The sequence below is a fragment of the Rhineura floridana genome, chromosome 7 (genome assembly GCF_030035675.1).
Source record: "Rhineura floridana isolate rRhiFlo1 chromosome 7, rRhiFlo1.hap2, whole genome shotgun sequence".
Classification (NCBI taxonomy): domain Eukaryota; kingdom Metazoa; phylum Chordata; class Lepidosauria; order Squamata; family Rhineuridae; genus Rhineura; species Rhineura floridana.
Genome location: NC_084486.1, coordinates 134,532,270 through 134,546,525, shown reverse-complemented (window position 1 = coordinate 134,546,525; position 14,256 = coordinate 134,532,270). Strand labels below are relative to the sequence as shown.

At 43.0% G+C, this 14,256-nt stretch overlaps 1 protein-coding gene across 7 annotated transcripts in view; it reads right to left on the bottom strand.

The window, feature by feature from the left end:
* Positions 1-14,256, bottom strand: part of FNDC3B (fibronectin type III domain containing 3B) — a 389,419-nt gene that overhangs the window by 354,439 nt on the left and 20,724 nt on the right. The window contains exon 1 of one of the 7 annotated variants that reach the window (XM_061637331.1): positions 13,940-13,961. The exons of the other annotated variants lie outside the window; for them this stretch is intronic. The gene's annotated coding sequence lies outside the window, so the exon portion shown is untranslated. Of the gene's footprint in view, positions 1-13,939; positions 13,962-14,256 lie in introns of those variants that run through there. 7 annotated transcript variants of the gene reach the window in all.

Below are 14,256 nucleotides of genomic sequence, written 5' to 3'. Positions count from 1 at the left end.
TCTCTCCCTACCACCTGATTGCAGGGAGGGAGTGCTCATCCTAAACCGGTGCCCAGAGGCTGTGAAGGGCTGGAAGTGGGCTAACAAACGGAAACTTAATCCAGACAAGACGGAAGTACTGCTGGTCAAGGGAAAAACTGCACCAGGGACAGGGTTGCAACATATTCTGGATGGGGTTGCACTCCCCTTGAAGGAGCAGGTCTGCAGTTTGGGAGTCCTCCTGGATCCTGCCCTGCTGCTTGAATATCAGGTGGCTGTGGTAGCCAGGAGTGCTTTTGGCCAACTCAAACTGATCTACCAGCTGTGTCCGTTCCTGCAGGCAGTTGACTTGGCCACAGTGACACATGCATTGGTGACATCAAGGCTTGATTACTGTAACACACTCTATGTGGGCTGCCTTTGAAAATGGTTCGGAAATGGCAGTTGGTTCAAAATGCAGCAGCCAGAATGTTAACTGGAGCATGGCGCAGGGAGCATATCACCCCTGTGCTTTATCAACTCCACTGGCTCCCAATTTGTTTCCGGGCCCAATTCAAAGTGCTGGTTCTGACCTTTAAAGCCCTAAATGGCCTTGGACTAATATACCTGAGGGACCGCTTACGCCCATATGTACCTGCTCAGGATTTAAGATCATCTGCCTCTGGTCTCCTCTGCGTGCCTGGAATAAAAGATGTTAGACTGACAGGCACGCGGCAGACAGCTTTTTCAGCTGTGGCCCCCAAGCTTTGGAATACCCCACCCCAAGAAGTCTGCTCTGCTCCTTCCCTGTTGGTTTTCCAGAGACTTCTGAAAATGATCTTGTTCCAGAGAGCCTTTGGGAGGGACTGAAGGTACAGCTTGACACTGATTTTATGCCTTCTATGTTTACCTTTGAAGTCCCTTTAGTACCACTCCCTATATATATATATATATGTATGTATGTGTGTGTGTATATATATATATATATATTGTATTTTATGTATTTTAATTTATTTTAATGTTTTTGTGATTTTACTGTTTACAATTTTATTATGCATGTGTTTGATTTTATTTTTGTAAGCCGCACTGAGTGCCCTATTATAGGGTTGAAGGGCGGGATAGAAATATTTTAAAATAAAAAAAAATTAGAGGGGATGACAAGTTATTGTTGGGCCCTAGACTAGGCTTCTTTTCCTGGAAATATAGTAATAAAACATGCATGTTTTCAGAAAGTTTCCATAGTCTGCCATTGAATTAGGAGAAAGGTAACGCCAACTAGGAACCAATTTTGAAATAATTCTGTAAAGTGTTAATACTGGCGTGTTTAATTGCTACAATTTATTTACTTATTATTACTGAAATGGAAATGGACTGCCTTCAAATCGATCCCGACTTATGGTGACCCTATGAATAGGGTTTTCATGGTAAGAGGTATTCAGAGGGGGGTTACCATTGCCTCCCTTTGAGGCTAGTCCTCCCCAGCTGGCTAGGGCCTGCTCAGCTTGCCACAGCTGCACAAGCCAGACCCTTCCTTCTCTGCAACTGCAAGCTGGGGGGCAACTGGGCTCCTTGGGACTATGCAGCTGGCCCACGGCTGCACAGGTGGCAGGACATGTAACCCCTGAGCCACTCACTGTGGGAGTGATCTTTAGCTGGCCCTTTACATCCAGGAGATACAAGCGGGGATTTGAACTCACAGACTCTGGACTCCCAGCCAGGCTCTCCTCCCCACTGTGATATACCAGCTGTTATTATTGGCATTTACAGGCATACCCCGCTTAACATCGCTTCACTTAACGTCACCTCGCTATAGCATACATGCTCCATACGTCCCCATACCCCGCTTAACGTTTGTGCGCTTCGCAATAACGTACACTTTATTGGCATGACGCCGCTACCATCTAGTGGTGATTGCGTGTAGTACAAGTGAAGACAACTGCTTCACTTAAAGTTTATTTTCGCTTAAAGTATACTCTCCGGTCCCATTGCGAACGTTAAAGCAGGGTATGCCTGTATATCCCACTTTTCCTCCAAGGAGCAAGAAGTGGCATACATGTTTCTCCATTTTATCCTCACAACAACCCTGTGAGGTAAGTTAAACTGAAAGACAGTGACTGGTCTTCAGTGAGCTTCATGGATAAGTGGGGATTTTAACCCTGGTTCTCCCAGGTCACAGTCCAACACTCTAATCACTACACCACAGTGGCTGGTACTGTTTAATGGAAGCTCCCAAGAACTGCAAGCTCATGTTGTTGATCCAAACAGAACTCAACAGAGAGCCAAGAAGTTTCAGCTCTGTGGGAAAGAAGGCAACAGCTGATCTTTGGCAATTTGTCTGTTGTCAGTTCAGCACAATTAAAAAATAAGGTGCATGGTTTTCTTCTTCACAAGGTAGCAATGAGTCTTTCTGAAGGTACTGCAGACTGAAAAAAATCTTACAAGATCTAATATTGGTGAATAATACCAAGTAAGTCTCTGGTTGTTAGGAAGTTTCAAACTGAAGGAAAGTCAATTAAATCTGGTCTCTTTCTTTGTAGTTATCATTAAAATGTTTTCCCAAATAAACTTTTGCAACAGTGCATTTTTAGACAAGCATTTAAACAGCTGGCAAAAATACCATTGCCTTAGCTTCAAAGACAAACACAGCACCATGTTTGTTTCTCTCTCCTGGTCCAAACAGGCTCCAAATCTCACCAAAGCACTAGCCCCATTACCAATGCACTGGTTACCTTTGTGGCATGGAAGCTATTTCCCTGTGGTCCAATACCATGCCAGTCTGGTAAAATATGGGAACTGTGAATGTGGTTGCTTCTCACACCAGTGCTTCCCAGGTGATGATGGTACTGGCAGAAAACACATTTGTCATAGCTGTGCCACCTGATTTCTGTTCTCACAATTACTAAAGTGAAGTGGGACTAAACCACATGGAAACACCTCCCACCCCTACATAAGGCAATGTATTGACTGTGTTAAACAGTTTATATTAGATTAGAATCTTATTTTTCAGAGACAGACTTGTTAGCCTGTTCTTGAAAAAACAGGGTCTTGTACCACCTTAAAAGACTCATCAACTTTTATTATAGCCTAAGCTTTTGTAGACTCTGATCCATGAAAGCTTATGCCACAATAAATGTGCTAGTTTTTAAGGTGTTACAAGACTCAGTTGTTATTACTACATGGAGTGTCTACAAAGCAGACCTGTGGGAAATTAAATGAATCTGTCTCCTAGTTAACACAATATTATTCTTTAAGAAACACTCAGCTCACTACCACCACTGATAACAGTTTCATACATCACCATGTTCCCTCCATCACATTAGGAGATAAACGAAACATCTTTTTCACAGGTTAAAAACTTCACTGAATATCGTCCAACCTTAAAGCGTGCAGGACTACCACTGCGGTTTGCATATATTCTCCAATCGTCATATTAACGCTGGATTTAGTCCCAGCCCTAAGACCCTAAACCTTTAGCTAACTTCCTGCATAAGTTATTAGTCTTGCTTTGTTCCTTGTCGATACCAAATACACAGAAGCTATTCCAAAAAACCTGCAGGAGGGTGGGAATGTATAACGGTAAAGATGAAAAAGGGACAATGGGCTGGAAATAGCAACTAGAGTCATAATACCTGCTTTGGCCAAGTCAAGATGTTGAGCTCTACTGGGGAACCAGATATACTGACCTATTACTGAAGCAACTCAACCTAATATTGTTCAAACCATCTGCAATAACTGTAGGGTTGCAAACAGAGACAGCTCATCCTTAAACTGGAAGAACAGCACAGGCAAACTGGATGTAAACAGTAAAGGGGTGGGTGGAAAATGGATGACGTGGAAGAGTGATAGAGAGAAAAAAGAATCTCCCAGCACTAGGGTGATTGTCTCGTTCTAAATACAGCAAAAGAAGCAGACTAGAAGCTCTGTCCAAGTGTACATTAAAAAAAATTTAAACAAGCATTATAAGCTATAACTATACTTCATTCTTTGAGAAGACATGGGTTGTACTGCAAAATCATGCTTTTGCTTCCAGGCAGCTCAGAAGCAAACAGCAGTAGAAGTCCCTTTGCAGCAATGCAAAAACAACAAATTCTCCTAAAGCAAGAGTCAGTTGAAATTCCAGATGGCAACAGATTCTGTGCTCCAGCCTTTTATCAGATATCAGAAAGGTCAACTCCCTCTGTAACACCTAGAGACTTTCACAAATAGACATCTTCCATGGTTGAGACTTTTGGATGCACCATTGATACCTGCTTAAAAGGAAATGCAAAGAAGCTCAAGAGGTATAGTCCCTGCTACACCTCCAGCTTATTAAATCAAGTTTGACTGTTCAGTAAATGGGCATCATCATATAATGGTTGAAAGCAAAGAGCAAAGGAAATACTTAAGTAGGGTCAGTGTGTTCAATGGGGATTTCTTCCTAGTGAGTGTGTTTAGGATTACAGCTTCAGCTTTTATTCCACCTTTACCATATTAGGGGAAGACAGGGAAGGCACTCCTATCCTATTGCAAAAGGCATTAAAAACTCAAGTAATTCTGTAAATACATGAGGAGCAGAAAAAGCAGGCAGGGAGACAGTAGGACCTCTCAACAGTGTAAAAGGAATCCTAAAGAAGGACAAGGAGAGGAAAGTAAGTCAATTTTTAGCTCCTTTGGGATATAAATTATTACAATGTTGCATCACTCTCCAAAATAGAAAATCTTGAAGAGAGATGTCCCCGCACTTATAGTGCAAGTCGTTTCCGACTCTTAGGGTGACGTCTTGCGACGTTTACTAGGCAGACCGTATATATGGGGTGGGATTGCCAGTTCCTTCCCTGGCCTTTCTTTACCCCCCAGCGTATGCCGGGTACTCATTTTACCGACCACGGATGGATGGAAGGCTGAGTGGACCTCGACCCCTTTTACCAGAGATTCGACTTCCTCCTTCCGTTGGAATCAAACTCCGGCCGTGAGCACAGCTTCGGCTGCGTTACCGCCGCTTACCACTACTCTGCGCCACGGAGGGTCTCTAGCGCCACAGAGGGATACCTACATCCAAACCATTGTTTTCATTCAGAGCATCCGAGGAGCTATGTCAAATAGAAGTGATAAAGGGTTACACTTTAAAGCTCATTGATAAATTTCAGACAAGTCACCAGAGCCACACCACAGTCATCCAGTAATTCCTCAAGAACTACAATTGCTGCTCTTTCAAAAATATATGAAATCAGCATCCTTCCTAGGTAACTGGAGGTTAGGCAATCTAATGCTAATTTTTAAAAAATGGCATAGAGGAGTAAGTTTCTAGCATTTGTAAAACCCAAGATACGAAACACAAAATGTGCACACACTATACACACTGCTTCTTCCTTTCAGTGTTTTACTTCCCCATCACCGGGAAAATTCCTACAGACACCCAGGCATAAATATCCAGAATATATCTTGGGACTGTGCTGGATGGAGACCTCGAAGAGAAGTCAAGTCAGTAGGAAGACACCTTTAAACCGTCAGTGTTAGGAATTATTACAAAAGGGATTGAAAATAAAATGCCTACAATCAAGACGCCTATGCATCAATTCGTGGTGAAACTGCATTTGGAATGATGTACACAATTAAGGCCATTCCATCTCAAGAATGGGGGGAAAGGGCAATCAAAATGATAAGAGGGTTAGAGTACCTTCAAATATAGAATAAAACCTTTGGGCCATTTTAGTTTGGGGGGGAGAAGGCAACTAAAGGGGAAGCATGATGAAAATTATGAAATGATGAATGATAAAAAGAGAGCAGATAGATATTTTCTCCCTCTCTCACAGCAATAGGTAGAACTTGGGGTGAACCAACAGAACTGATCAGCAGGAGGTTAGACAAATGGAAGAATTTGCATAACTTAGGGAAATGAATCCTGCAAAATGTGGTGAGCAAGGCTAACTTAGATAGCCTTTAAAACAGGGTGAGACAAATGAATGGAGGGTAGGTCTATGTGTGGCTGTTAGCCCCGATAGCCAATAGTCTGTAAAGTAACAGGAAGCTGGGACCAACAATTCAGAGAGCTATTGAGAAAGTTCATTGACAGATCATACGCTCTGCAGTCAAAAGGTCCCAGGTTCAAGCCCTGGTATCCCCAGGTAGGGCCAGGAAGGACTCCTGTCTGAAACCCTGCAGAACTGCTGCCAATCAATGTTGACATTACCAGACTAGATGGGCCAATGGTCTGATTCAGTATAAGGCAGCCATTGCCAACCTGGCACCCTCCAGATGTTTTGGACTACAAAAGCAGTGTGCTGGCTGAGGCTCATGGAAGTTGTAGTCCAAAACATCTGGAGGGCACCAGCTTGGCGAAGACTGGCGAAAGGCATCTTCTGAAGTTGCCTTCATGCTCTGCTTATGTACTTCCCGAAAGCAGCTGACCGAGCATTGCTCGCGAGACAAGACTGGTCTGATCCATCTTATATTATTCCCCATCTCCCGCAGCCCTAACTGGCTCTATAGCACTATTATACATACAGATCTTTAGTACTATTTACCAACTGCTTTGCAGAAAATCAATAAAATATTGACTTGTTTTGCATTGCATAATTCTATTAATATTTGCAAGAGTAAGAGCAGGCGTAGCACGGAGAGACCATGTTACATTCCGAAAAGGGGAAACAAATCAAAGGATGAAATAAGAGCCTGAAATCATGGTTTGACTTTAAAAAAAAAAAAGTAAGGCTGAATGAATTCGAAGTGTTATGAAATGCAGGTTTTGGGAGGAAGGGAGGAGATGGATAAATGAAATGTTGCTCCTTTTGACAGCATGGTTCCCCTTTTTGTGCCTGCCCTATTGCGCTGCTAGAATTTCATGTGATCCCTTCCTTCCGCACCTCCATTCAAAGAAAAATGGGGGGGAGGGCTCAGCCTGGCAGAAGCAGAATTGCAATTAGTGAGGATGTGAGAAGCAGGTTTCTGTGGGGATCACACAACTGTGTTCCCCAGTTCCACAACTAGGTTTTAGTTCTCCTCAAAACTCTTGCCAAACTGTTTCTTTCAAGGAATTCAAACAAATCAACTATCAGCCCACTGAAGCCCTGTTCTACAACCAGCTGTGACTGACCTGCTTTACATCAGATATTCAGGACTCTTGCACTTATTATGCTTTTGTGGCATTGACACCTTCCAGGCAATTGCCATCATCCCACACACTGCTTTAGATACAAGGCTGCATAGGCAGAAGACATTTGCTAACACCAAGCAAAGGGACCCTTTCTATTTTTGCAACAGTGTCAGGCCTTAGGATTGCCAGGTCAGAAGCATCCCAAAACCTGAGATTTTAGGGGCGGGCCCAAGTGATGTCATGGGGCGGGCCCGAGTGATGTCATTAAGCATGATACATTAAGCATCAATCACAGTTGCTTGGAGAGTACTATTAACAAGAAGCTCTGGGCCATGCGGGACGCAGTGGCATCTCGTAGAGGACACCCTCCCCTTTCCTGTGGTATATGATTTGTCCTGTCCCAGAGCAGAGTTTGGGGTGGGCACCCCCAGTTACTTATTTTTTATGATTTTATGACATCATTATGTATTTATGATAATATCAGAAGCCTGATGATTTTGATTGCATAAATGTATTGTTATTCTTGACGGGGAGAGTCCCCCGATCACAGTGATATATCATACAGGGTACCCTAACATATATTTTGAGGTTCAGAGACATGTTAAGTTTGGTTTGAAGTTGCTGTAGTTGTCAACTCTTCTTCTTTTTTAGTGTTTTGAACTTTCAAGCAAATAAGGAACTGGGAACTAGGAACCAACTTCAACGTCATATCAGTTAAATAGATTAAACAGTCGCGGGAGGCAGCTGACGTTTTGGTGTATATCTCGGGAACCAGAAACTTAATTTTTTTTTAATTGAAGCTGAGAGTCCAGAGATTAAGGGGTGCTAGCCAGAGAGCTGGAGGGGCCCCCCAAAAACCAGGGACTCTGGCCAAAAACCGGAGACCTGGTAACTCTATCAGGCCTAGACTCCGGCCTACTCCTATCCAGCTCAGCTGAAAGGAAACCATTCCAAAAAGGCAGACTGTGTGGAATCACGTTTAGACAGAGTGTCAGACAGATATGTTGGACATGAACTTATGGCACATTCCCCCCTCCAAAAAAAGGCAAGAACTGCCCTGGTGCAAGGCCTATTTCTACCATGAATTATACAGCAGCATGCCCTCACTTAAGTTTGTTTACATGCTGTACAGATGAAATCAGAGGTTAAATCAAGGTTAGGAAACTTGTTCCTCCGGATGTTGTTGGATTGCAACTTTCATCATCGCTGACCATTGGCCATGCTGGTTGTCCATCAACATCTGGGGTGCCAATAGTTCCCCATATCCCTACAGAAGAGAAATGTATTTGTTTATATTTCACTCATAGGACTATAAGTTTGTGCATTACAGGTATCCCTGCTCATCTCACACCTCAAGCCTTTGCATCCCCCCTCTCCCTCAAAGGTCTACACACTTAGGCCCCATGTGCGCTATACATTTAAAGCAGAATCATACCACTTTAAACAGTCATGGCATCCCCCAAAGAATCCTGGGAACTGTGGGTTGTTAGGGGGTGCTGAGAATTGTTGGGTGACCTCTATTTCCTTCACAGAGCTACAATTCCCAGACTGGCTTAAAAATCAATCCCTCTTCCCAGGGAACTTTGGAAACGTAGCTCTGTGAGGGAATAGGGGTCTCCTAACAACTCTCAACACCCTTAGTAAACAAAAAATTCTTTGGAGGAAGCTTGCAAGTGTCCCATGGCCATTCCCATTGGCTACGGTGAGAACAGGATGCTGGACCAGATGAGCCACTGGCCTGATCCAACAGGCCCTTCTTATGTTCCAATGACTGTTTAAAGTGTTGTGATACTGCTTTAAGTGTATAGCCTAGATGAGGCCATAGCTAAATTTACCTGGAGTAGGAAGAGAAGGATGCAATTCTGGAACTTCTGGCTACCTTCAGAGAATCACTAGAATCTCATTCCCATGAGGCATACTTAGATATGCAGTCTCCCATGCCCTCCTCAATAGGAATCCCACTTCTCCTGTCCTAGGTAAGTTTGGAGGTCCAAGTGAGGAAGGGGGATGAGGTAGCACAGTTGGCATTTTTAAGGGCCCACGCATGCAGAGAACCAAGTCCATTTCAAGGCAAACAAAGGAACGCTTGTGCATCCTGGTATTCATCCTTCAGCTGTTAAGGCAGGTAAAGCTCCTTTTGACATTTCCAGTAGCATACAGTGGTGTTAGGGTTACCTTCATTTCTCCCCTGTAGAGCTCTTGTGCCTTTCATGCAGTTGTGGGGGAACCTCTGGCCTTCCAGATGTTGCTTTACTACAAGTCCCATCAGACCCAACAAATATGGCCAATGGCCAGGGGTGATGGGAGTAGTAGTTCATGCCTTAGTTACATCCCGATTAGACTACTGTAACGCGCTCTACGTGGGGCTGCCCTTGAAGACTGCTCGGAAACTGAAATTGGTACAAAGAGCTGCAGCCAGGATGCTAACTGGGGCAGGTTATAGAGAACATACAACCCCTCTGCTGTATCAGCTCCACTGGTTGCCCATTTGTTTCCGGGCACAATTCAAGGTGCTGGTTTTGACCTATACAGCCTTATATGGCTTAGGTCCAGGCTATCTGTCAGAGCGCCTCTCCCTCTATGAACCTGCTCGGACTCTAAGATCCTCCAGCGAGATCCTTCTCATTACCCCTTCTTTCCTGCAAGTTCATCTTGCAGAGACACAGAATAGGGCTTTTTCGGTGGCCGCCCTTGGACTGTGGAATTCTCTCCCTAGTGAGGTTCGGTCGGCTTCCTCATTATCGATTTTTCGTGCGCAGGTGAAGACTGTTCTATTTAGACAGGCTTTTAACTAATGTAGTTAGTTTTAACTTATGTTTATTTAATTTATTTTTAAATTGTTTAAAATGAATATCATGTTTATTAATTATTTCTGGGTTTTAATGTAAGCCACCCTGAGTTCCTCGGAAAAAGGGCGGGGTATAAACTTTTTAAATAAATAAATAAATAGTTCAGCAACATCTGGAGGGCCAAAGGTTCCTCATGCCTGCTTTAAAGTCTACTTGCCAGACTTCTCAGTATGGATGCACAGCAACGAGTAAAACTTTACCTGTTGAACTGCTAGAGGCATCATCAGTTAAGGGAAGCAATCCAGGGCAACAACCCCAGTTTGTGTAAAATAAATTGAATACTGTAGCAGTTTATCAGAAAATCAACTCAACTACCTGCAGCCAAAGACTGCCTCATTAAAGAAGGAGCATGGTTACTTTTTTTTTTCACCCTACAAAAAAACTTCTCATTTTGGCCACCTTAGATTTCTAGTCTTTTTCCCCCAATTTACAAAAATAGACTGAATGATCAGGAAGTGTTACCTCTTTTATTCTGCTTTCTGAAGAGTAATAACCTTTTTCTTTAAAATCACATGGTTAAAAAACAGCAGCTCACAAATAAGCTTAAGGAAGGAAGGAAGGAAGGAAGGACGAATGAAGGGACAGAACAGCCAGCTCAGATAGGCACTGCAAAAACAATCGACTTGGTTGGATTCAGAAAAATTGTGCAATAGCTTGAGAAAAATGAATGCCTTACGCAGGAACTTTTACCAAAGCCTGAAGTCGCTTCCAGGTAACCTGTTTATTGACTGTTCATCCTGATTTGTTTGTGCAAACTTTGTGGGGAGTTTATACTGATGTCTGCCGTTTATTGAGCATTCATTTATTCTTATTTGTTTGTGGGGAGGGTATGCAATGCCACATCTAACAATTGTTATCCCACCCTTTCCAGTGCATTTTCTCATCACTTTCCTTACTACAAAATGTCTGGGTTTTGTTTATTTTAGAAGCAGGTTTGTAGCACAAGAGTGCCAAAACAACACACTGGTCTCTGCTGCTGACCCAGGAAACACGGGTCACTGAGAGGCTGCACCCCCACCCCAGCCCAGCTTCATTCGGGCTGCCAGAGAAAGAGGCTGTTTTAGGGTATTTGCTTCTTCTGCCAGTCAACTGCCAAGTGCCCTGGGATTGCAGAGCAGAATCATGCTCTGGCCCCATTAATCAAAGGACTAAACCAGTGGCTGGTGCGTGTTTTGGGACTGTTTTCTCGTTTGTTTGTTTTTGTTTTCCTCTATCAACAAGCCTTTTGAGTGGAGACCTTATCCCAGTCTGCGTCTGTACTTCAATTGCTTTTTAAGATGTTTTTACAGTTGTTTTTTAAAGATGTTTTGTTTAATATGGTTAAAATCTTTTGCTTTAAAGATGTTTTAAAGTGGTTTTGTCTTAAACATCACTGGTTTGTCTGTGGAACTACTGCACATAACAGTTTCAGTGTTTTTGTTTGCCGCCCTGGGCTCCTCCGGGGAGGAAGGGTGGAATATAAATTTAATAAATAAACAAACTTCAGTTGCACAACCTGAATTTGCCAATATGCGATTGAATCCCATCCACAAAATAGCAACAGCCTGGAAGCAGCCTGTGCCATGCTAGGCCCCCTTAGTACAGGCAGAAAAAAAAGCCTACTGATATGCAACCTCAGAGTAGTTGTGATTAATTAAGAGGGGTGCCATTTTAGACCGAAGCATCTAAGATTTCTAGTTATAAAAACACATACTATTTTCCTTCAGTATAACCTTGAGTGTACCCAAGAGCAGGCCTTGCAAATCTTGACACCCCTCCTCTGCAAACTCAAACAGACATCTGCACATCCCTCTCTCTAGTGTTGCCAACGATGACATTAGCAGAGACCAATGCATGTTTCTATGCATACCATGAAAAAGCTCCACCTGCCAGTCTCTACATCAGGGACAGCTAATCTGTGGCCCTCCAGATGCTGTTGGACTACCAGCAGCCCCAGGCAGCATGGCCAGTGGTCAGCGATAATGGGAGCATCTGGAGGGCTGCAAGTTAGCCATCCCTGCTCTACAGACCAAGCAAAGGTGCAGGAGCAGACAAGACCACTTTTCTGGTTAGTTGGCACCCCACTACATCCTGAAACAGAGTCCCTGTTAATTAGCTATTGTCAAAAAACCAGATTTCAGAGGTCTGGATAATGCTGTTAACTATACAGACTATTTTCCAAAGAACCTCAGAAGCTGCAAGGTGAAGACCACTCCATAGTTTAAAAGCAGCTGTGATCGCTGCAGTGATTTTGAACAACTCATCTCTCCTTCACACCTCTTTAGGTTATTATTATTCTGAACCATATTAACTGCTGCTTAAGCTCTCAGACACATCCCCTTTGGTTCTATTACCCGCGTGGCTTTTTTTCAACAGGGTTGCATAACTTACACAAACAGATCCATTTCCTGTCTGCTGCGCCAAGCAATTTAGCAGACCTCAATGATCTTGCAGAGATCTCTTGGGGAGGGGAAAACATTAAACCAGAGAGAGAGAGAGAGAGAGAGAGAGAGAGAGAGAGAGAGAGAGAGAGAAGAAACAAAACTTGTCTGTCAGAAGGCCATGCACTTCAAAGTGCAATTTAAACAAAAATAGGAAATCAGGTCTACCGGATCATTTTTTCTCCTTTCATGGCTACATTTCTTGAAAAGTGCATTGCCTTACGAGGAAGGCCATCAGCTAGGTTGCCACATCTCTTACCTCAATGAAGCAGGTTTAAGTGAGTCACAGACAACTTTCTTAAGCTTACTTAAGCATAGACAAGGAATTAGACCTGTCGTGTATTTCAATAGTTAGTTATTATAGTTACTATTAATAAACTGGCAAAGTCAGCAAAAATCTAAGCCTCTTAAAACAGTTTGTGGCACAGTACCTATCAACCAAATTTATGTCCACCAAGATCTAAGCAAACCAGTGACCTAGACGAAGCAGCAAGCTCAATGAGGAACGCCTACAGCATTCCCCCTTCTATGCAGGGCTGTGGAATCGGAGTCATGGAGTCGGAAGCAATTTTGGGTGGAGTCGGTAGAAATGTACTGACTCCAGCTTCAAAATAAAATTAATATTTTAATATTAATATTAATTTAATATTAATAAATTAATATACATTTGCCATTTATGAAGGAGTCGGAGTTGGACAGTAGAAAAATAGAGGAGTCAGAGTCGAAGGTTTGACGTACCAACTCCACAGCCCTGCTTCTATGTTGTTCAACTTTTGAATACTTCTTTTTATTGCATACGTAGCCCATTTCATAGCTTTGATGCCCAATTTACATGCCTGATTTATCCCCATCCAGTTTGCAAACATGGATATGACTACACTCACTCATACCATTTGTGAAAATGGCACAGGATGTCGTGAATGTCCCTGCAATTCTTTTTTTAAAAGAACATTTAACACAAAGCTGGCTACACTAGTCACTGTTTTCCGTTCACAAGTGAAGATGAACCATTTGTACTCTTTTATTTCGGTTGTTGAATGGATAAGCAGACAGTCTGAGTGAGGCAGGCATTCCCTGACCCTAGCAGACTTGTTGGTCACCTGTTCCTAAATCTTGTCCTGAGTTATGCTGCAGGACAGAGTGTTGTAAATGTTTGATAGCCAATAACATTTATTGACTGGATGCATAATTCATTCCTCAACCCACAAAGTGTTGCTTTCACAGAGCATAAGAGTTAAACCTAGAATCAGAGCTGGAAGGGGCCTTGTAGGCTATGTGCATCCACTTGCTCAGTACAGGAAATCCATAGCTAGAGTATTCCCAACATACGGATGTCCAGCTTCTTACTTGAAAACCACCTGCAATAGACATCCCACTATACCCCTAAGCAATTAATTCTATTGACAAGCTGGCTGCTCTTACCATTAAGAAGTTTCTCCTAAGGTTTGAATTACCTGCCCTCAGAGGACACTGCCTGTGCAAGTCACTGCTTTAGCAGTCTCGCTCAAGCGGAAAGAAGCACACCTAGAGCAATGATTCACATATAGTTTCAAATGGTGGGTTCTCCAAGGTTGGGAAGTTCCACTGCATCACAGCAACAATGATCTGGCCTCACCAAATGCAAAGGCCATCAAAATTACCTGCCCTACGCAGAAGCGGATTGGAAGAAGGCAAGGCCAAAATGGAGTCCCTTGTAGAGGCATGCTGGATAGACTGCTCTGTGAGAGGGTACTTTGAGCTTACAACTGCCTTTATCTATCCATTTGATTGGTCCATGAGTTGATTCCTAAAAACACTGGGTAAACAACCATCCATCTTGGGTTTAATGCATTCCGACATCCAAGACCATTCAGAAGGAACCAATGATTTTCAAATGGCAATTCTCAGTCACTTCTTTTAGTATGTCCAAATTTGAAGATATTTGACTATTTTACAGCTTCAACAAATGCCCTCAGCT